The 24527-nt window shown below is 43.8% G+C and overlaps 1 long non-coding RNA gene across 2 annotated transcripts in view; it reads left to right on the top strand.

Moving 5' to 3' along the window:
* The first annotated feature begins 3758 nt into the window (after nucleotides 1–3758).
* The window catches only part of LOC121044157 (uncharacterized), a 30404-nt gene continuing 9635 nt past the window's right edge, over nucleotides 3759–24527 (top strand). For both annotated transcript variants that reach the window (XR_005797171.1, XR_005797172.1), the window contains exons 1-2: nucleotides 3759–3856; nucleotides 7689–7792. This is a non-coding gene — a long non-coding RNA (uncharacterized LOC121044157). The remainder of the gene's footprint in view (nucleotides 3857–7688; nucleotides 7793–24527) is intronic.

Here is a 24527-nt window from a genome sequence, read left to right as displayed (position 1 = left end):
GCTGCATCTCCGTAGTAGAAGACCAGAAGAGCCAGTAGGGTGGGAGCAAATGGAGACAGACATATGTTTGGAAAACTCAGGCTCGTCTCTCATTCCCCAAAGCTCCTCGTCAAGGTTAAATAAGAGAACATTTGGCTTCCACTTTTCTGTCTTGAACTCTTAAAACTATCCTGAACTATATAATCATGTTTTCTTGATAACGCTAGGCCAAGTGCGGATCAGGTGTCTCTGCTTTACCTGGCTTGACTGTGTAATCAAGTTCAACACTTAACTTGTCAGGTCTCCCCGTGCCTTTGTGTGGTTTCAATAGCATTTCAGAAAACTTATAAAGGCCCCACCATAAATAAAGCAAGATTGCACACAGGGGCTTGGAAAATGCAACATTCACAAAGCTGCAGATGTGGAGCAGAGGGAATTTGGAGTGAAATATTTAATTACTTCATCATTGAAAACTAATTACCAATTGGGGAGTGTTTTCATTTGTGGAACGTAGATTGATTAGCAGGATCCTCGAAGTTCTAGTTTCCTTACTACTGATTACATCTTTCATAGAAGAAAAATGGGTTAGTTTTAACAAGCTTGAGTCAGCCTGCAGACAAGTGAGGTTACCGAAGAGGGATTGCACAGGATTAGTGATATTCAATAGGCAAAAGGGTATTGAGTTCAGATTTTTTTTTCCTGATAGACTATTAGAGATAAATTTCACATTTGGGATTTACTCGTTGGTAATAAGCAAGGTTGTATTTTTCAGTCAGGAAGTTAATTTGTTCCACAAAATGTTTCAATCAACGTTATACATGTTCAGTGACCTGGAGCCCCGAGGCAAAGTTTTGCCTCTGATACAGGACACAGGTATATTGTTTAAAGGCCAGGTTTGGAAAATTGAGTACACTGAAATATAAAAGCTGCGGCTCATCATGGAGCGTTATAAGCAACAGGAGTCAGGTTCTGATGGGCAGAAGAGCTTGGTGGGGAGACCTTTGGTGGGTGGAAGGGCGCTATTTGGCTTCTATATTCCCAGGCTTGCTTGATATCTCCATATCACAGTGGGGTTCAGTCCCCATATTCTCCCTTGTTGCCCTTGCCTTTGTCAGCTCTACTCTCCAGGAAGAATCTACTGTTAGTTGCCCTTGAGAATGCAAAGTCACTGTGCCCCCTGATCTCTCCTTAAGCAAGAAAATGATTTCAGCAGCCAGTCACCAGGTGGGCTCTGGCCCCCCAGATAATACTGTGCAGACAGACACATTCCTCTTTTGGGGTGGAGGTTCTTGCTGAGTAACGGTAACAGGTATTCTGATGGGGGAAGAAGTCTGGGAAAGGGGCAGGACACATGGCTTCCAGTTCTGAACCTGCCACTAACCATGAGTCCTTGGGTCTATTAATTGATCGTTTGAGTTCACTCTTCCCCTACGAGGATTATATGAAATAGGGAATGTGAAAGGGTATTGAAAGCCTTAAAAAACATTGTTCAGATTAAAATAATTCTTTCAATTGCTTGCATTTGCTACTCCGATCGATACATTTGCATGCAGCGAGTGGTGACTTAGACAAGGCATATCCCGTCCTGCCCAATTTCAGTCCATATTGGAACTGGTGTTTCTATTTTGAGATGGAGACAAAGTTATAATATCTAGTCCCTGAGCCAGAATGGCCTTCCTCCAGGCGAGTGTATTCTCCTCTGGGGTTTCAGGCTGTGCCAAAACTTTCCAGAGCAGTCAGAGCCCTCTGACTGGGGCGCTTGGTCTGGCAGCAAGGACAAGAAAGATTCAGGAACCCGCTATTCTCTCAGCACTCCTGCCTGGTGGGTAGCTCACTGCTCACCTGGCTCGCTGGATTTCCCAGAGTTGGCTAGGGGTGATTCCAGGCTGGGCTGTGACCCCCTCTAACGTGGGAGCAGTAAGCTGTGTGTGATGAACGCCAGACTAGATTCACTGTTGTTCTGAAGAAGGGATTTAAACTTGAGGTTTTCACACACTACTTAGATTATGACTTAAAATTTTGATTTGTGACTTAAAAATTGCCAGAAATCCAATTAAGGGGCTCCAGAGGGACAGCTGTGGGGGAAGCAGGTGGGACAAAGATATTGAATCACTCTGGAATATGACTGTGACACCTCCAACAAGGTGAAGATTTCTGCCTGATGTTCTCGGTCAATGAGAACATCAAACTGTTTAAAGGAGATAAAAACCACAGGGCAAATGGTAAAATCCAGAAACTGAAAGACTTAAGGAATCAAGTAAGAGAGGGAAGACAGATTTTACATTTAGAACGATAAGAAATGTAATGTTGGAATACTTAAAAATAGCATTATTATAAAAAGAGAAGATCCAAACATGGTTCAAATAAAGATAATAAAAGTTAAGAAATTTTGGCAAAACAAAAATGTAAGTAAACAAATATGAAGAGATTTGGAGAAACAACAGTATAAAAAGTAAACCTGAAAAGCTGAGAGGCCAAAAGTAAAAGTGACCTCAGTATATGTAAGTTTAAATAGAAGTTAAAACGTGAAGAAATGTCAGAAGTCAAAAGATACACTAACAATTGAAAATAAAGCTACCTACGGGGCACCTGGGTGGCTCAGTCAGTCAAGTGTCCGACTTTGACTCAGGTCACAATCTCACGCTTCATGGGTTCAAGCCCCGTGGTGGGCTCAGTGCTGACAGCTCAGAGCCTGGAGCCTGCTTCGGATTCTGTGTCTCCCTCTCTCTCTGCGCCTCCCCTGGTCACTCTCTGTCTGTCAGAAACAAATGTTAAAAAAAAAAATGAACAAAAAAGAAAAAAAGAAAAGAAAGCTACCTAGAAACAAGTGTAAAAGAGGCAAGATACAAACTTTTTAGAAAGTACCAAATGCATAAGGTGGAGGAAAAAAGCGACAAAGTTGCCTCCATTACTAAAGTTCGAATACGGAGGCAATCAGAGAGATTCCTTTTTAGCAGTGAAGGGCACAGAGATTCCAGCAGAGTCCTGGGTACTTATCTTCTGGAAGTTTGTAGCACCTTGTAAAGGGAGCTCTTCCGGAGGATTCCTTTGGGACCTTTGACATCAGGGAGCATTGCCCCCTCCCCCATCTTTGATATAGAAATTTCAAATGTCTATAGATATCTAGAATATTCTATAGATATACCGAACTTATACAGATTTTCATAGGCTTCTATAAAAACATATCAGTAGAGTTTTATAGAAGATTTCCCCTTGCTGCCCTGTTGTTTAGAAATGCGGGGCCCACGTAGAGGTGGAGTAGATACACATTATACTGAGGCCCCCAGCCCCAGAAAGCCTAAGGCATCCAAGTATAGCTATCAGTTCTTGAGGATTTATTATCTGTCTGGTAGCACAGCTAGACAACTTAGAGAATTATCTAGCTCAGTCCTCAGAACATTATGAGAAAGGTTTTGTTAAGACTGGAGTTTTACAGGGAGGGCAATTTAGCTAGCTCAGCTAAATAATTTATCTGCAGTCCCCAGCTTGCAAGCGTTAGAGCTGGCACCACAGTCCAGGCCCTTGAACTCCAGAGCCCGTGCTCTTAACCCTGCTGGTCCGGCCTCCTGTCTGTCTGCACAGCTGCTGGGGGCTCAGCATGTGCCCCGCCCCCAGAGAGTAAGACCACTTTCTTTGAAAGCAGCACTTTGTGTTGCTTTTTCTCTTTAATCACCAGCTCTTGAGTGGACGGTAACATGTGCACTTGTCAAAGGCTATTATGACATATCGGTGGGCAGTGACATGTTGATAGGTTTGCTGGACGCCTACTGCATGTGCTGGCTAACTCCAAAAGGGCAGGAGCATGATTTTCTTGCATCCTCCCTGGATCACCTTGAGTGTGGCACTTTACAGGACCAGCTTTTCAACAAATGAATAGGTGATTTGATTCTGCATTTTCTAATTAAGTCCAAGGGACAAACCAAAGACATTTTTGGTGGCATAAAGATGGTGTCGGTCCCATTTCCTCCTTTTCTGCCTTATTCAGCTGTTCCTTGGAGAGCACAGGCATGATGTCTATATTGGGACCTCTCCATCCCACAGGGTGATTGGGGGCTGAGTTCTTTATAGGGGTCATGCTCACAGAACAATAAGGCAGGGGACACCCACTATGGTATGAGGCATGGGGTGTCGTGAATGGCACTGCTGGCCAGAAACCTTCTTCCCTCCTGGCGTTCTCACCACAAGAAATCTCTTCTTTGGGTAAGATCTCGTTTCTGAGAAATTGCTGATAATACCAAACATGCAATCAGGAAGGAAACACATTGACTTATTAGAAGCTTCTGACACTTGATACTGAGTGATTCATGACACAATAGCAGGACCCTGATTTTTGGGAAAGAAGGTGTGACTGCGGAGGTGAAGGATAGGGACGAGAGGAGGGAGAGAGCTCGCCGGTGGAGGAGGGGTGAATGTGTCATTGTCTTCCTCCTGGTGATTGTGTGGGCAAGTGCCATCTCCCGAGGGCCACAGGGCTGTATTTCGTGTATCCCCGTATTCCCCAGCATCTGGGTCAGGGCCTGACTTGGAAAAGGTGCTCCTTAAATTGAGTTCACCTGTAGAATGAATGAAGGAGGAAACAGGTAGGCTGGTCCTTGACTCTGTCGTTATAGGGAGTGACCATGAAAGAATCACCAGGAAAGACTGAGTCAGAAATGAGAAAACTGAGCACAGACTGAGTATATAGCCCATGCAGGGTGTGGTGGAGAATGCGCACATGAATCAGGCCCTGCCCCACCCTTAGGGAGCTCCCTGGGCAGCTGGGGAGATGTGTTACGGGGTAAGGGCTATGGTTTAAAAATATATGTGTTTTTACATCACCAGTAATGGGACAAATAGATATCATATGCTTCCTGATATGATGCACCGAGAAGGACACATCATCACTTCTGTGGTATGCTGGCCAAAAATGCATAACCTGAATCTAATCAGGGGAAAACACAAGAAAAGACTGAATTCAGTTGCCTTAAAAAATGTGAAGGTCAGGCAACATGTGATCCTCAATGGGATCTGGGGCAAAAAAATTAAGAAAAAAAAAACACCCACAAAGCTGTTGTTATAAAGGATACTACTGAGATAATTAGCCGAACGTGAATACGATCTGTAATGCAGGCCATAATATGGTACCAATGTTAACTTCTGATTGTAGTAATTATATTGGAGTTGTATAAGGGAATGTCCTTGTTTGTAGGAAATGTACAGAGGTATTTAGACATAAAGAGGCCTCATGTCTACAACTTAACTCTCCAGGGGTTTAGAAAAATGTAAATACGTGAATGTATGGGGGGAAGAATGATAAAGCAAATATGCTAATGTGTTAACATTTGGCTTATCTTGGTGAAAAATATTTAGGAAAATCTTTGTACTATTCTTGCAACTTTTCCATAGGTCTGAAGTCGTTTCAAGACAGAGAGTTTAAAAATGCATGTGGTTGTGTGTCTAGTCCTGTATACAGGAGAGGCCATATGGCATAGTGGTTGAGGACACGGGCGCTGGAGCTAATTTCCTGGGTCCAAACCCGGCTGTACTATTTGTGAGCTGTGCTACTTTTTACGTAAGCAATCTGGGCCTGGATAATATGAGACAGTAGTGGTGCCCACATCGGTCCGTTGTGAGAATTAGACGGGGTGAAAACCTGTGACCAGCTGGGCACAGTGCAAGCATGTGGCAAGTGTGCAGTGAACATCAGCTCTTATTATACGGTGTAGAGCCATCTGTGAATGCTTGGTGATAGGGCATGTTGTATATACACATTTGTTGATCTACTGACTATAATGAATATAACACTTTGGAGTTTATGATTAATTTTCATATTTAATTATTATAATTATCCCATAAAGTACAACAGCAAGAAATATTGCCCCCATTGTATTGGTCTGCAAGTTGAGGCCAAGAAAAGGCCAGAAACTTAACCTACGTCCCCCACAACTGATGATTGGTGTGCCTTGGAGCTGATCGTCAGCTGTCCTGACAACTAATACTGGAGGAGATTCTTTTCCGCAGGTGACACTGATATAACTGTCTGTCACTTTGCCTTCTTTTATACTCTGAGGAATTTCTGGGGACCGAGTGCCTTCAAGAGGCCTTTTGTTATCCGTGTCATTACCTGTTGTGAACTGCCGTCATGTGCACACGCGTGTTTGAGCACGGATTCTCCCAGCAATTCCAACAAAGAGGGCCAGTCGTTAATCCCGAGGCTGAAAAGGCTCCCACTGGCTGCCTTCTGAGAAGCTTTGGGATACAATGTCGGGGGAATCTTCTGAATGTCACATGCTCTGCCATGTCGCAGTATGGGACTCTGCGAGTTATAGCCAGCACCTGGGCATTCTGGAAGCTGTAGACTCAAGGAGCCTTAAAGTCCCTTGGAATTCAGTCATTATCTCTCTCCTAAACAAAGAAAGAAACAAACAAACAAAAAAAGAAACTAAAAACTAAAACCAAAAAAGCAACAGGAGTTTTCGGAGAAAGAGCCCTCATCTGCACTTCAGAGAACCTAGAAACCAGATTCCTGCCTCCGTGGGTCTTATGATCTTCAATGGGGCCTCCGCTGGACAGATGTTATTACTATAAACCAGTATCTGGCAGCCTTGGGTGGAAAGGGAAGCACCTCTCAATTTGTCAGGGATAATGACAACTTCCTTGAATTTGCTCACTATTTATAATTTGCACAGCTTTATATTAGATATTTCTGTCGATTCTTGCAACAAGCTTTTGGGGTGTGGGGGGAGGGGCTGAGCAGATGATAACACCCGGGGCTCATAGGGGCTAAACAAACAACCCATGGGCCAGGATCCCTGGTCTTGATCCAGTGCCACTCACTTACACTGGCTCTCTAATCCTTACCTTCCTGTTTTGGAAGTTATTTTATTTTATTGACATTGCCACTTATTAATTATCCTCATGTTTATTTACAAGCACTCATTCATTGCAGCTTGCCTCATCAGGCCATCCCTGCAAGCATTTCTGGGTTATCTCACCAGCTGAGAGTCTGGAAGTGCCTCAGGGGATGTGGAACCCTTCGACTAGTTGCTTGAAAAGAAGGAAGAGCGTGAGAGTAACAGTGCCGTCAATATGGTCTCGAAGCGCATGATAGACCCCAGTAGAAATGGTGCAGAATGTCAGCTCTGGTTTGGAGTTTCTGTATACGAGCCTTCTCCATATGCATGTCTAATTAGGAGCTGGGAATGTGTTCATCTGTGCAGTTGCGGCGAACATCAACGATGGGCCAGGTGCTAAGGTTTCCCTTCCTGCCTCCTCATCGAGGTGAGGCTGCACGTTTTAAGCCAATTAGTCTTAGAATGGAAGTTAAAGACCCGGGTTCTAGGCCTTTCTTCACCCGTGACCTTTTAAGATCTGTGAATTGCAATGGAGTTCATCTGTTGTTTGCGCTTCCTTCCCTATTATAATAAGAAAATAAAACGTCTTCGAAAGTCTTTTGTGGATTGCAGAGTGTTCCTCAGACCTAAGATGGTTTTATGGTAACGATAATGCCAAAAATAATAGAAACTGCTTCTGTTCTGCATCCTAAGTCCTTATGCATGAGAAGAGTAGGTTCAGTGAGTAGGTTAGTAACTAGCCTCTGTATAAGTATGTGAATGAATGAACTGAAAGGGATTGTAAATTACCTTTATACAGTGTTTGTATTGAATCATGAAGTTTATTCCCATAAACATTTCATTAGCAGCAGCTAAAATCACATGTCTTTATTACAGCTCACATACAGGAAGCCTTCCACTCCTGCTTATCCTTTAAGACCTGGCTCAGCTCTTACCTCCTCCAGGACGTCTTCTTGGACTCCCTGATCCTCCTCAATCAGGTGGGATAAAATGACCCTGCTCTGCTGCCATGACACATGGGCCCATTTCTGCTGCATGTTACCATGTTACCTGTGCTCTAGATTCTGTCTTATTCATCTTTGCATCCTTAATGTCCAGCACAATTACTGGCATGTTATTTTTGCCTTCGGAAATGTTCTCTCAGTGAAGTGGCCAAATGTTTATCAGTTCAAACAAGGCTTGGCTTAGGAACACAATGGGGATTGAGGTCACGGAGATGTGATTCACTTTTTGCCATAAAGTGCTTACATATTGCACATGAGAACACAGCGCCTCATGATTTTTTAACCTCTTACGTGATTATCCCAGCAAAAACCCCTTGGGCTAGAAAGGACTATAATAACCTTGGTAGTTTTGAGCCCTTAATATTTTCTTTACATCGAGCTTAGCCTGTTTGCGTTATAAAAGAGATGACTGAGTTCATGTAAGGCAGGAAGAACAGAAGATGTCCTCATCCCCAGAAAGTCTTCAAAACTCCTGCCTGGCCTTGAGGGGTTCCCACCAAGTGCACGCCACATGAGGAGTCAGTACGATACGGACATATTTGTACATTTTAAAAAAGATTAAATGTGATATAGTACTGGAACTGAGCATGGGAGATTGAGGCCCTGGGTATTATGCTTTCCCTTGCTACAGGGGATGGAAAGAATATTGTTTCTCCTTAAAATGATTTATTTAAATGGGTAGGCTAGAATTCTACTTAAAACCCAGTGTCTGAATGCACCTGTTTAAGTCAGCTTCTTGTTCTCCCAGGTATTTAGGCATTGAATTTTCCCCATTAGGGAAGTGATTGACACCGTGGTCCTTACAATAACACATGATTATAACTCTGCAAATGGCAATTACATTCAATGGAAACCAGATGTTGCATGGAATTTGACTCTCTTGGTTTCTTGGTGAAGTAGATGAATTTGTAAAGTAGAAAACCACAATCATTACTCAGATGGACTATACATGAATTAATGACATAATATCTAAATCATATATGGTTGAAAATAATGATTAACTTAAACTATCAAGATAAGCTAATGAAAAACAGACTCTTAAAAAATTAAAGATATGTTTTCTTCAATATATATTTTATCAGCATGCTAATAACAAAACCAGACTTATTTGCACGTCTCTTCAGCCCCAAGTAAGAAGAAAATATTTGAAAAGAAGAGCTTCTCGGTAGTTAACATTGAGGAGAAAGTGTGCAATTATGATGGTTTTTTTTGGCTGGTGACTTTCTAGAGTGTCTGAAATCAATCTTTAAAAAATATATTGTTATTAAGGACAGCTAGCAGTGTTTTATGCTGAATTACACAGAGACAGTATATTTTTAAGGACACATTTGGCATGCAAAACATTAGCTTTATATGCCTGTGCAAAGCATCACCTCTCAAATAAAACTTCTTTTCCTGTCCCATCTCTCTAGCGCCTGTGTGCAGATGTGTGCACACATGTTCACACACACATGTGTGTACACACACACACACACACACACACACACACACACACCAGTGATGCCTCAGGCCAGGAAGGCAAAGCAGCACGACATTTAAACCCGCACTGTCCCTTGAAAAGCTCAACCTTTGGTTAGCAACCTCCTAAGTGGTTAAGTTTGCAAACCTTGGCCCATCATTTCCACTGTCATGAATTCTCAATGACATCATCACTGTAAAATTAGGAACTCTCTTTCTTGTCCTGCAGATGTGAAAGTTTGACATTGCATTCCATGGTCCCGTGCCACATTTCATCAGCGTTTTCCCTTTGCTTTCTCCAAAGCCTGTGGCCGCATGTGGCGTGTAGATTGCCAGTGCTGCTTGGGATCTCATATCAAATGCTGCTACCTAATCCCAGGCGGCCTTCCACAAGCCCACACCTGCAGCTCATTGAATCCTCCTGGAGTACAAAGGGCTGATTTACAGCACGAAGGATCCAGGCACTGCTTGCAGCTGGGGCTCCAGCAGGAAAAGGAAGTTGTTCATCATCTTGTGTGCATTTCATTAACAATAGTGTACCCGATATGTAGCTTATAGAATAATTTCAAATCACTGACAGAGAGCATTATGGCATTTGGCACTACTAGGAAAAATACTTCGGGATGGGCAAATTACACCTGAGCGTGAGGTTTCTATGCGACCCTCTGGAACTGTGCACGCTGATTTATACCAGGTGGGTTGACCTTGCGATATTTTCTGATTCGTTGGGCATTTTCCCATTTCTCATTTCTTTTCCTTTGTCTTTGAAGCAGTCCTGAAGTAGAGTTGGGATATCCTTAGCTTTCTTGTTCTTTTCACGTACCAGCAACCGAGAGCTGAGGGTAACCTGTGCGAAGCATGGTGTTTCGAAACCAACCACCTGAGAAAGTGTCTGTGTCACTGGGAGTGTCAACAGCAAAATGTGGCAGTGTGTCTCTTTCTCCTTTGAGTTTCAATAGACATAGGAATGAGGGAGTCCCAGTGAGACACCGAGACCCCAGTGCTGGCTCACCAGGACTCTATGGAATAAACAAATGGAAGATGCTCCTACTTTCTTCTGCCTTGCTGGGCTGTGCATCTCCATTTTACTATTGACTTACTATTGCCCCAAAAAAGCTCTCCTGGTGGAGATGCCATGCAGGTGATGAGGAGGAGTTCGAATGAAAGAGACAAAGAAGTGGCAGGCAGGGGGAAGACCATCATCCTGTGCTAAAGTTCCCACAGCCCTCCGGACGTCTGCTGGGCCTGTCTTCTCTGGGCCCTTCTCATGGCCTCCAGGTCAGACATCTCACCTATTTACTGAAAGGCTCTGCCTTTCCAGATCTTTTCTGGGAGTATCTTGCAGATCACAGTTGATGGATTTTTTTTTTTTTTTTTGAGGAAGTGGAAACCGTTAGGATCTCAAAACAAAAAGACCTCAGGAACTCTGTCTCTGGGTTTGGGGTCAAGGCCCACATAGGATGGACAGCAGCAATATGCAGAAATGTCAGGGCTTCTGATTAGTTTATCATGGACATTTAACTTCGACTTTTTTTTTATAAAGAAGGACAAAATCAATAAAAATCGCCATCCTCAAGGGAAAGGGAGCAGGGGAGGAAAAGCAAATTTCTTTTCACTTTGTAATGGTAAACAAACTCGGCTCAGAGCAGTATCTGATGTGGCTGCATGGAGCCTGGTTTCCAGTTTCTCTTGATGTGTCAAATGTATCCCTTATGTGAATCATGGTTTAAAAATACTTTTACTCAGTGGGTTCAGGAAATCAATAAGCTTTTATGATTCTTTCCTTGCTTCACATAATTTCTGATTTCAAAAGAGATGCTGGGTATTCCTTTAAGATGTTTATATATTATGCATTTTAAAAACTAACAATTCTTCCAAGGGCTTCCCAAGCATTGTTGTTGGAGTGGGTTTTTTTTCTTCGCAAGCTCACTCTCTGTCTTTCTTTCTTTCTTTCTTTCTTTCTTTCTTTCTTTCTCTTTTTCTTTCTTTTTCTTTCTTTCTTTCTTTCTTTCTTTCTTTCTTTCTTTCTCTTTCTTTCTTTCAACATTAAGCTAATGATTATGGGGCTTACACATAAATTGAAGCCGGATTTATAAAATGCAGTATAAAAATCCTCGGGAAGGAAGATAAATATAACAAGCTATGAAACTACGTTAGCCTCTTCCAGTGTTGGAATGACTACAAACGAAGAAATTAATGACCAGGATGTGTGATGTTGCCCAGGTTAGGAGCTTTGGCTCCCAGGCAGGCTGCCTTAAGACGAGCTGTCCTGCATTCCTTGATTTCTCTGAAATACAAATCTAATTGCAGATTGGAACATATCCATTCACTTAGTCTGTAAAAATAATTTTCCCTGAATATTTACCCAAAGCGCATTATTGCTTATACAGTTGTGAAAAGCATTTAGCACTTTATAATCCCATATTTGCTCCTATGTGGGCCTGGGAGTGTACTCTCCTTACAAAATTCACAAATGCCTAGAAGGCTAACAATTTTTACAAAGTGTTCCTCATGGAAAACATCTGGAAGGTTTCCAGAATGGCATTCCAGATGTTATAGTTTTAGCAGTCACAAAAGTGCACTGCGCATGCTTTGTGTGCATGTGTGTGTTTTTCCTGGTTCTACATCGTATGTTACTTACACACACCCGGCCCTCTTTGCTCTACTTCTGGAACATTTTAGGTTTGAATTATTTAATATTTCACTTCTGGACAACTCTGCTTTCAGGGAAATTACACATCTGTAAGGAGGGGAGCATGATGTAGACTACTGTAACCAAATATGCACTGGGAGAAGGGATTTTTAATTGGTATTTTAAAATTGATTTTTTTTCTCTGTGGGGTCAGAAAGAAGAATAAACACTTGGGGGAGTAAGGTCTGGATGAATCTCCTGTACTGGGAGAGAGCTGCCCTCCTTCCCTTTCCCAGATTATACTCTGCACAGAGGAGAATGCCCCTGTTTGCTACCCGTCCCAGCTGCAGGGTGCTGGGCAGAGTGAGGGGCAGAAGTGAGTGGCCAGGAGACAGGATGTTCTCCTTTCAAAGTGCTAAATGCTGCTCAACTGTGGGGAGATGTAGGAAAGCATGAGATCCATGTACTGCTCTCGAACTTTCTCTTCTCCCTGTCCCCCTTTTCTCCTCCTTCTGGATATGGGCCCAGGGAAATTAATGGCCTATGGAAATTCAGCCAAGAGACTGGCATGTTCTTAGAACCAGCTCCTTGTAAGTCCTGCCTAATGGCAGGTCTCCTTCTCAAGACCAGGGCAGAGATGACAACAGGGAGGAGGTGGAGAAGGAAAGATATGGTCATGGGCCAGAATATAAATAAGTTGTGATTCAGGGAGCCACAGTGTTTTACAGCTGTGAATTACTTTCATCATATGGGGAGACAGATGAACGGGGATCCACCTCCTTAACAAACCAACCAGACATGATGAGAACCTCCTTTGAACTAAAATATTTGTTATACATTACATTGCGCCAGTCTTGTGTCTTATTACTAGTTCCGTTGGGAGAGTAGAGAGAGCATACTGGCAAGGAAAAGCCTAAGCCAAGATGGGTTGTGGAGACAATGGCATGAGAGTGGTTAAGGATGTGTCTACACTGGCTGACGCAGCAGAGAGGTGGGAACCAGTGGGAGGTAGGGTGCATAAGACCTGTAGGGTACAGAAACACCCTGTCACCCCAAGCCTGTGGTTACCTACACAGGGCAGGGAATCATCAGGAGGCTGGTATGAAACTGGCAAAGGCCATCTTGTTCTGCGATCTTTACTGCTGGGATACGTGTTAGCTCCAGGCATTTGCCCCAGGAAATTCCTGAAGGGTTCTTGCTTAGCCTTGGAAAAGTCCAGAATCAAAACCCCTTCAAATGAAGAGGACCCATTGCCCCCAAAAGGACCTTGCCTCCCCTGTGTGGAGTCCAGACGATGTGTGTGGGACCTGCTCTCCGATCAGCCCTCGGACTCTGGTTCCCATAGTTACCATTGGCTCGGAAAGAAGCGATCCTTCTGTACTGTCCTGGTTCCTGTGTCCTGGCAAACCAGAACAGTTGGTTATCCTAGATGAAGCACATCCCTAACTTTATGTCCATCTAGAAAGGTGGACATTTAGAAAGGTGATAGGGACCGTCCCTTTCTCTCCCACAGCTACCACAGCTGAGAGCCTGTTTAGAGCTGACTTCTGGGTGACACCTGGAAGACCTGTCACACTGCAGTCAGATCAAAAGTTGAGTCTTATTTTAGAGGGGGGTGGGTGCATGCTCCAAATGTCACTGTCACTATAATGGTAGAAGTGGCCTATGATGGTGACCCTTGAGGCATTTCCCATTGCTGTTCCTTTATTTTCCTTGGGTCTCTGCCCCTCTGCTCTCCTGGGTCACTTTCTACTTTTCTGACTCATCAGTCTCCTCCTAGGGCTGTGTCCCTTATAGCCCTCTTTTTTTTTTTTTTTAAGAGTTTTTATTTATTTATTACTAAGAGAGAGAGAGCACACACACGTGAGTGGGGGAGGGGCAGTGAGAGAGAGGGAGACACAGAATCCCAGGCAGGCACCACATCACCAGCATGGAGCCCAACGCAGGGCTTGAACTCACAAACCATGAAATCATGACTTGAGCCAAAATCAAGAGTGGGGCTGCCCATGATTCTCACCTCCATTTCCAGAGCCCAATCTCCTTCTCTCTGGTGGCATCAGTAGGACTACCAACCCTCCACACCCAATATCCACTCCATTTCTACTCATCATTGCTGCCTTGGGCCACATATTTTTTTAGCTTAATAATACAACAAATATTGAATCTTTAGGATCTTTGTCTTCTTTGTCTCTCTCTCTCTCTCTGTGTCACACACACACACACACACACACACACACACACACACACCAAATTTCAATTAGTCAGTAGTCAACTGAATTTATTTTGTATGTATTTTTCAAAACCAAATGCATTCTTACAGCCTCTCTCCTGGTCTGTTTAAATAAAATCCTGTAACAGATTTTCTTATCTCTGATTCCACACCTCTCCAATTTACCCATACCCCTCAGTGAGATCAGTATTATCTTTTTAAAAGTCACATTGGACTGTGATACTCCTTAACTCAAAAGCCTTCAGTGTATCCCCATCGCTTTCAAGTGAAGCCCAAATTGCTTAGCCTAGCATTTAAGGTCCTTAGCATTTGGGTCTTAAGCTCTCTGATGTCATATCCCTCATTCTACTTCCTCTTCCTCTTCCTCTTTTGGTGCTTTATAGTGACACTGTGGGCCTCTGGTCCTTTGCATATGCTGTGCCCCCAGCTTTTGCTAGCTCTCCATCACCTGTCCCCGAGCACCCAGTCTGACTTTACCTCCTTTGTTTAGGCAAAATGAAAGCTATAGCATTGTGTCCATTTGTGTGTTATAGCACATGACACCCTGTGATATTGGTTCTCCTCTGCCACTCCAATCTGCACTACCATGTTTGGACTATCTTAGGGCAAGGCATCAGCAGTCAAACAATTGAACAGCACCCCAGTGATAGATGGCTGAATACTCATGAACACTATGGTCACAAAGACCAGGTGCCATGAATTGTGTCACTCTAAGAGCTTACAGGAGCTGATCACAGGGAAACTGGAGTGGCAACTCCCAGCTCTTCAGTGGAGACTCAAGTGCTGCCTCAAAAAGAAGTTCTGGGGGATCAGAAGTTCTCCCCACCCTCTTGAGAGCTCTAGAGTGAACTTTTCATGTACTGAATCCTGTCTTCTTGACAGCTCAGAAGCTCTTTTCATTACAGGTGGTTGGTCAGCAGTAAATATAAACTGAGAAAGTTGAATTGTGTATAAACATGTTGATGTCACCTTGATATTGATATTGATATGACCTTGAAGCAAGGTTTAGGGAACTGTGACTACATGTCGTTTGTGTCTATTTAGGTGGTTTTAAGAATTTTAATTACAATATTCAATTCTATTCCTATACTTTTTGTCCTGAATTAAAAGATTTGGAGTGCTGATGTGACAGACAGAGAAATCTGTGATGTAGATATGGAGGTAGGGCTAATACACAAACAGTGTCAGAGGCCAAAACCAGTGGATTGACATTATCCCTTTAGGTGATAGGCGATGGGGATGAGGGTATGGTGGAACTTCAGTGGGGCTCTTTTACTTTGAATCTGGTTCATATGGTCATTCCAGGAACCCTGTACTGTGTACTGAACAGCTGGAGCACATAATGGATTTCTGTGGCACCACTACCCACTGCTGACCAATGGAAAGCTCAACTCCTCCAATGTGTCAACACTCACAGGCACTTGACCCAGATGTAAATTCTGAAATTGACTGGGGGTGATCTTCTGCCACATCTGGAATGTAGCCCAGACCTTACAACATCAGACTGTAGTTCGCTCTGAGACCTTATCTATATATTGATGGCAGTTTGAGACACTTGGTAAAGTCAACGTATCCAATAGGAAATTATCGACCTCCAAATTTAAGGATGAGCAAGCATTTCCAAATTATGCTGCTTCCAAAACAAGACGTCACAGTCCTCAAATACGGAACCTGTAAATTGATGGAAAACAATTTGAGATGCTCTAGTAGACCACTTTAATTTATTCTGTTCTCTGGGAATAGATATATAGATATAGATACAGATATAGATCAAGATATAAAAGCTGATATATATTATATATACAATTATATATATATAATATGTGTTGATATTCCATGCATAGCTTTTTAAAACTGAGATACTAATTTCCAAAATTGGGTCAATCACCTTAGAATATTTTTCTTATTTTTTTCTTTTTCAAGATGTCGGTGTTTTGAGTGGTTTGTATTTGGACCAGTTCTCTATTATTTTACACTCTTCTCAAACTGTCAATTCCCATAACTCAGATACATATATATGTATATTATATACACACACACACACCCCAACACCTTCTAAGTGTAGGGCATGGAGCTAGGGGTGTACTATGAAAGTTTTAACTGCTAAAGGTTTACCTTGAAGTGCAGGAAAGGCAAGGCACACCTCAGGCTCAGCTGGGATGTTTGTGCTCCTTGAGATCTAGGCTTGACATAGCTCCCAACTCCCATTTTGGGAATTCTAGCTTATGAAAGTCCAAATACCTTTCCAACTTTTCTGTGAAGTCCCAGGGCCTTTTTTTTTTTTTTTTTAACTCATAGACTTTTCTCTTTCTAGAATTCTGCTTCCTTGTATGAAAACTTTGTTCTGCATTTTTCGATAAGCCATTAAAGTGATTCATATACTGGTGTCTGTGGACCGTATCTTTGCAAACACTGACATAAAGTGACTGAATTTGCCTCGTGTCTTGCTCCCAAATGTGTATGTCCAAAGATGTTCAGTGGAGCTGAGGAGACCACCATTAAATACAACTTTCCTTCTATAAACCTCAGCTGTGGTTAGTGACCTCCTCTCTCCTTTTTATTTTGTTATATCTATAAGACAAAGAAGTGTGTAAATAATACCAGAGGGGTGTTACAGACAAGTCAGCATCATAGGAGTGCAGAGGATGGAAAAACTGTGTGTTCCCAGAGTGCATGAAAAGAATCTGAGACAGCTTCCTGAAAGGTGGCAAAACCGAACTCTGAGGAACACACAGAATCCATCTGGAAGGAGGGGAAGGGTCGGGCAGCTCTAGGGTGCACAATATGAGCAAGAGCTCGGGAAGGGGATGTGGGGGCAGCAAAAATAGGATGTGGTTGAGGGCCCAGAGGACATGAGCCCGGCCGGAGAGGAGAGCTCTGGGTACTGGGCTATCAGCAGGGCTTGGAGGAGAAACATCACCACTGGTAAATTCATAAAACATATTTTCTTTTTGAATGAGTGCCTCCCGCATCTATGGACACAACAGGAATTTATATAATGACTCCTCAGGGAGGGTGCTTTCCTGCTTAGCTGATCCACAGCGCCTGCTGTTCTGCTAGGAAATCAGTAATACCTATTGACTGACATGTTTTGTCCGGTTCCCCCAGGTCTTCTTTTAAGGCTTCTGAAAAGACCGCCTTTCTTCTCTCTCTGACCTCGGCGCTCCCTCACCTCCACCTTCCCGCTCCCAGTCCTTCCGAGGCGGTGATTTCCCGTCTTGCCTTCCTCTGGTTTTGTTCCTTGGGAGCCTTGATTAGGGGTAAGCCACAGAGCAGCCCCCTCGGGCAGCTGTCTTTCTCTCCACTCTTCCCTGAACTGGGGCATCTGGTTCTCATTCTCTTCACCATGCAGCGGCCTCCGCATTCACCTTGCTCTGTTTACGTATCTGTTGCACAGCCTGGTTGAAACTCAGCGCTCCTAACCAGTCTTGCCAACCGCCCCCCCTTCCCCCACCCCACCTCGTGATCTGAAGAGAGCTGAACAGGTTCAGAAGAGCTTGAGCGTGAATGAAACCCTAACCAGAGCAAAATTTCTGGAGCCAGTGAGAGGCAAGCCTCAAACCCTTTGCAGGAGGCGTGCCTAACCTCAGTCTGTGGAGGATCTTTGTGGAGTCTGCTGACTTCTGAAAAGGGATTCACATTTGGGTATGGGCAGGTACGTTCTTTTCAGGACAGAATCCGAAGCTTTTAGATTCTCAAACAGATGTGGGACCCCAGTGTTCTACCATCACTGCTCTTTCTGTGTGGTCGCTGTTACTAGGAGGGCACCAGAGCTTGAGAGAGGTGTGTACTTGCCAGAGTCACTAAGTAGCGTGTGCAGGAGGCACCCCAAGACAGGAGCCACCATGCCATCCCGCCCCTCCAGTGTGGGGTACAGGTCTTCACGTTTCCTGGAGCCGCTTGTCATCTCTTGGACTGCTCAGGGGTGCCGAGGAGGCTGGGTGAAGGCCACGTGGTTTCTGCCAGGGCCTGGAGCAGTGAGGATCACCTGGAGCAGGTGTTCTCATCCCCGGTCAAAACGAGAAGCTCCTGGGTGGCTTGTGACACGTCCTGATGCTCCGGCCACACCCTCAGTTCAGTGCCTTAAGTAGACTTTCTGGAGGTAGGACTCAGCACGGTAGTGTTTGCACTACTGAGGAGGGCTGACTGATTCCAGGGTGCAGTCAAGGGACAACTATTACCTGTCAGTGCCTGGCCTGGTGAAGTGAAGCTGTAGGAAACCTGGGTGCTGGCCCCGGCGGAGCCAGGAAGGAGCCAGTGCACTGGCTCCTGTGGGGTTTCCCGCCTTCTGGGCCTGCTCAGCCTGGGTTCTCCAGCAGCACTGGCCTTTCCTCCTCTCTGCTCATCAAAGCCTTGTTCGTTTTTCCAAGCCTGGTTCCTGGGACGCCACCAGCCAGAAATGCTCTCCCCCTTGCTGCTTCTTTCCTGGCACTGTGCTTTGTGCCCCTGTGAGGCCCTGTGGTTTTTCTCCTGGTGCTCCTATAGGCCATCTTTGCTACCTCCCTCATGCTGCCCCTCACCCCCATGCCTGCCATGCGGCCATCTGCAAATGTTGCTGGGTGGGATGGATAAATGAACGAATGAACGTGTGACCTGGAAGATAGCCCATGTTTCTCAGCCACCCTCTCACCCCCAGCATTTTAGATTGGTGTCCCCACACAAGTCATGGCAACCTTTCAGTCTCCAAAATTAATTTCTAGCACAGTCGCTGGACCAGGATGTTTTCCTGGGATTCTTTCAGCTCTCCCAATGAGGGAGAAATGGAAAGGGGGAGGGATGATATTAACTCTATCTAACTAACCAACTTCTGATGAAGGAGAATTGAATTGAGCTAATTTGTTTTGGAGAGCTCAGTAGTTGCTGGCACTTGGTCTGCTATTCCAAATTTACCTCTCCTAATTTGAGAACGTCTTATTGGTTCTGTTGTTCTCACCGCCCACTGTGCAAGGTGTGTGCTTCCTGGCCCTGGCCAGCACAGACCTCAGAGCCTGCTTCTCCAGCCTCAGTAGTCCTCAGACCCTTGGGAATCTCCAGTACTGTAATGCTTTTATCATGATTTTTTGACTGCAAATGACACTCTTGCCTTTGAATGTCCCAGTTTGGTTTCATATTCCCAAGGGGTTGTTTTGAACGTCTCCAAACACACTTCTTTGTAATTCATGGACTCAAACAACATTTGGGGACACATTGGAGATGGACCAGAAGGAGGTGATACCCTCATGGAAGGAAGCAGAAAAGCACAGGACTTTGGACTAGAGGCCCAGTGAGCCCCAGAGAGGTGGCTCCTTACTGAGGTGGTTCCTCCCCTGCCTTTGGGAATTCAGCTTCCCAGTAGAGTGACTGTCACAGTAGGAAAGAATAATGGTCACAGGGGGTTAGTGTTGGAGGTTATCCTCACCAGCCTCCTGAACTTGACCTTGGAAGAGAAGAGACTCTCACAGGGTCAGCAAGAGAGGTGCGCAGTCAGCGCTAAGACCCCAATTCTGGGGGAATACAGGAGAGGAGGACAGGACCCGGCTCCTCCTAGTTCCAAGTGAGCGAGTGCTGTGTGAATGGGCAGCTGTCCCACGTGTGTGGCTGGCTGAGGGGCCATGTCACCAGCTCAATTTAACATTTGAGGAGCTGCAACAATGTAAAGCTGTTGAGTGCTCTCTGAATTTGTCTCACCCACAGCCATCTGAATTAACCGTGTTTTCTCTGACATGAAATAATATTTGGATTTGGAGTATTTCCAATAACTGGAAGCAGCTTTTTTCGTGTAAGCCTTAGTCTCATTAATAACACCAGCAATAATAGTATCAGTAGTAATATTTATTGAAAATCAAGTGTGCACTCCCCTGCTTGGTGCTTTGTATATATTCTCCTGTTTTGCTTTGCAACAGACCCTGTGAGATGTTTTCCCTATTTCACACACAAGGATGTTAAGGTTCAAAATAATCTGCCCAAGACCTGCCTGATTTCAGAGTGTGTATTCTTTTTTTTTTCTAAATTTTTATTGGTATGTAATTGACGTGTACCATTATATTAGTTTCAGATATACAACAGTTCATCATTTGTGTATACTGTGAAGTGATCACCACAGCAAATCTAGTTAACATCCATCACCACACACAGTTACAAAAATATTTTTCTTCTCACGATGAGAACTTTTAAGATCTACTCTCTTAGCAACTTTCAAATATGTGATACAATTGTCCAGTGTGTGTTCTCCATCACTACTTTGTAACACCTCCTTAAACTGTCTACTCCACTGTCATGTGGGATACAGAACTGAGGCCTAGGAGACATCAGGGAGTTTGCCATTCTTTGAAATCTCCTGTGGTCCCTCCTGGGTTTGGGGCAAGTGCACTGCTGAGAGGTACCCACCTTCCTGCGGACTATCCCAAGGTCAGCCTTGAGTTTTTGCTCTGTCTGTAGCAAGCAGGCACCGAAGAAGCTGTTTTATTTTTATTTTATTTTAAAATATTTCTCTCAACACATTTATAAAGTACTTCAAGCAGAATCTTCTGGACAAGAGGTTAGGGTTTGGGGGTTCCCATTGTCCACTGAACTGATTAATGAAATACACACATTTAGAAAAATACCTGTATACACGCACACTAGAAACCGGGGATCCATGCTGTAACATTGAAGAATTTCTGAAATAGACATGATAGGGTTTGGGCTGAAAACAAGGCTCCATGGAGAATCATGTGTCAGAGGGAGCAGAGTCTAGGGAATCCTGTTGTGGTGACACAGGTAGGATCTCAGGGACGACACTGATCTGGAGAGGTGAAGCTGCTGGTGAAATCAGGCCACAGAGGCTTTCAATGCACATTATTCAACTTGTTCTTCTGTGAAAATTTAGGGTTGGTTCCCCCAAATTTGCATTGGTGAGTTTCATTGCTGGCATTCTTTTTGTGATTAAAATAGTTTTTAAAAACTATTACCTAAATATTAAATTATTCAGCACATAAGTATTTAGGACTTATACGATTGTTACTAGTTTTCAATATGAAAAGTATTGCTTTACTCATTTAATATTTTTTGCCCCCTTTAAATGTTGTTACTTCTAATCCTGCTCTAATTTTATTTGCATTTTCCTGATACATCTGGGTAAAATCCTTTTGCCTTTAACCTTTCTGTGTCATTTACTTCGTTGCACTTACAGGTGACATATTATCATTGTTACACTTTCTAACTTGACCTGAGAAGGTCTTCCGCTTTTTATTAAGAGAGTTTAGCCTGCTTATGTTTACTCATATCACGTGATCTTCTTCCAATAATCTGTTGTGCTTTCTCTCAGAGGTTTTATGAGGATTAAGTGAGATAATAACTGTAATGTTCTTAACACAGTATCTGGCACATATTCAGTACTTTTATTTTTACTTACCATACCAATAGAGGCTCAGAAAAATATCTACTAAGCACTCATTCCTGATAAAGCTCTTTTAAAACTTAGGACAAGAAAGATACATGTCTAGTTTAAAAAGCTAGTTAATGCAAAAACTGGGGTCACTGCTCAGGGCCTTTGGATTCCAGGGCCTGGGCTATTCTAGCTAGGTTGTCAGAGTTAAACTATGCAGGTGGTCCTTGTATTATTTAGTCTATTTCATTTATTAAAATTTTCAAATATCCTTCGAAGTTTGTTTTATAAAACCACCATAACACATAGTTTGCCTTATGGTAACTTGTGCACATCTTCCTCCTTAGAAACACCTAGCAACCGTATTAAAATTCCAGATTCCTGGGCCTCACTCCATACTACTCAGCCAGAATTTCCAGGAGAGAAGTCTGGTGATTTTTTTTGAAAACAAACATCCAAGGCGATGTTATTATTAAGGAAAATTGAGAAACACTACACATCTAGCACTGGGATGTTGAGACCTTATTGTTTTGGCTTTATTTGTTTTATCTGATGTGTTTGTTAAAACATTTAGAACATGGAATCATAGGCTCGTCCCAAGTCAAAGCAAACAAGAACATTAAAATTAATGAGAAGGGTCCCTTAAAAAATGCTTTAAAGGATTCATATGTCACCAACATCTAACAGCCTTCTTACAGAGAAACAGAAAAATCATTACCAATGAAATCAGGAATAAGACAAAGTTATCACAGGTCTTCCTCAACTTACAATGGGGTTATGTCTTGATCATACCAAACATCATAGCTTAGCCTCACCTACCTCACACGTGCTCGGAACACTTGCATTAAGCCTACAGCTGGGCAAAATCATCTAACACAAAGCCTATTTGATAATAAGGTATTGTATATTTCATGTAATTTATTAAATACTGGTATAAAAAGTGAGAAACAGAATGGTCGTATGGGTGCAGAAGAGGTGTCTGCGTATTGGTTGTTCGCTCTCATGGTCATGTGGCTGACGGGGAGTGTTTTCACCACCTAGTGTCATGAAGGGATTGGACTGCATCTCGCTAGGCTAGGAAAAGATCCAAATTCCAAATCCAAAGTACAATTTCTACTTAATGCATACCACTTTGGCACATTTGTAAAGTCAAAAACTCATAAGCCAAACCATCGTAATGAGGGATGGCCTGCACGATGCAAGTCTGACCGCTGAGCCACAAGCTCAGGTCCTGGAGTGCAAAGTCAGAGACCTCGTTCCTCCTCTCACCAGTGCCTCCATCACTGGCACATTACTTCTCCGGCCCTCAGTTCTCATACCTCTATCACAGGGATAATGACAGCACCCTCACTGGATGCGAGGATTAAGTGAGGTGATGCCTACCACGTGCTGGGCAGAGAGCGTGGCCCACTAGTCAGCACTTGCCAAAATCAGCTTCCGAAAATTCTCGGTCATGTGCAGATGAGGAATTTTCTCAGAGAGACTGTGGGCTTGACCCAGGCCCCTGAGTCAGTGCATAGGAACTCTGGCTTTGGGAGCCAGCCCAGTGCAGTTAGCACTGCCCCACCTGCCACTTAAACCTGGGCTCAGAAGAGCCGAAAATGAGAAAGAAGCAAACAACAGAAATAGGCTTGATGTTCAGTGTAGGCTGAACTGCCCACCCACCCAGAGGGTGAGCACATATGCTTCTTGACCACAGCTCTGACTCTCACAGTGACTTGGGGAAGAATCTTCTAGCACCTTCCACCTCAGTAGGGGCAGCTTCAGAACAGATGGAAGAGAATGCCCCACAAACCCCTCCATCCTGGCCTTCTCTGCTCACACCTAACCTCTAGAAGGAAGCAGAGGGTCTAGACATGGAATACAAAACCACATCTACGTGCTCGCCCTCCACGAGGTGGATGGAGCTGTAGGTTTGCTCTTCCAGCAGCGATGGTTTGAACCTTTCGTCACCAAAACCACAGTTCAGGCTTGGAGAATGTAGTGGAATTAATTCTGTGGGTCTCAGCTCAGAGCTTTGAGCACCCTTCCTTCATGTGACTGAATCACATTCTTTTTCCCACTTGGTAGCTGACAATCTTCCCAGCCCAGGGAGGCTGGAAATGCACTGATGTGGAAATGTGAACATTTCTGAATTTTTGAAAAAAATGTTTATTTATTTTTGAGAAAGAGAGAGAGTGTCGAGCAAGTGGGGGAGGGGCAAAGAGAGGGAGACACAGAATATGAAACAAGCTCCAGGCTCTGGCTGTCAGCACAGAGCCTGATGCAGGGCTTGGACTCATGAACCATGAGAGCATGACCAGAGCCGAGGTCAGACGCTTACCCAACTAAACCACCCAGGTGCCCTGGAAATGTGAACAGCTCTGAATGGCCTGGCCCATGGAAGGCTACGGTGGCCAAGTGGCATCAGGAAATGTCTGTTAGGTGAATGTCTGGGTGGATGGATGGCTGCACTCAAACCTTTCGTGCTTTCCTTAAAATGCGTGGTTTTTTATTCCCACTCAGGAATAAAGGATGTCTCACAGCTGCTCTCTCATGATGAGAGTAGTTCAGGAAGACTTCTGCCTCCATGGAAGCCAACAATGGAGAAGTGAAGGCTCCACAAACACTGGGCCCCAAAGGTTCTGGTTTCCAGCCCTGATTTGCCCCTAGTCACTGTGTGGCTTTGGGCACATTAGCTTAAGCTTCAGTTTTTTATGGAAGGCAGGTAACAATATACACTCTGCAATCTCACTGGAGGCTGCAATGTATCCTTGACCATTCACATGGAAGCTTCACTGAGGACGCAGTTTGATTCTTATTCATGCCTCTCTCTGTGTGTTTGACACAGGAAAACTGTTTAGTGCATTTTTGTTGAACGAATAGGTGTATGAAAGAGCACTACACACCCTCAGTAACCCATTTTGTTTTATCTTATTTTATTTTAGTTTAGTTTAGTTTACTTTATTTTATTTTAATATGAAATTTATTGTCAAACTGGTTTCCATACCACACCCAGTGCTCATCCCAACAGGTGCCCTTCTCAATGCCAACCCCCCACCCCCCA

Source organism: Herpailurus yagouaroundi, unplaced genomic scaffold, assembly GCF_014898765.1.
Source record: "Herpailurus yagouaroundi ecotype Mexico unplaced genomic scaffold, PumYag 188, whole genome shotgun sequence".
Taxonomy (NCBI): domain Eukaryota; kingdom Metazoa; phylum Chordata; class Mammalia; order Carnivora; family Felidae; genus Herpailurus; species Herpailurus yagouaroundi.
The sequence above is the reverse complement of the archived record's forward strand: the minus strand, read 5'-3'. Positions and strand labels throughout refer to the sequence as shown.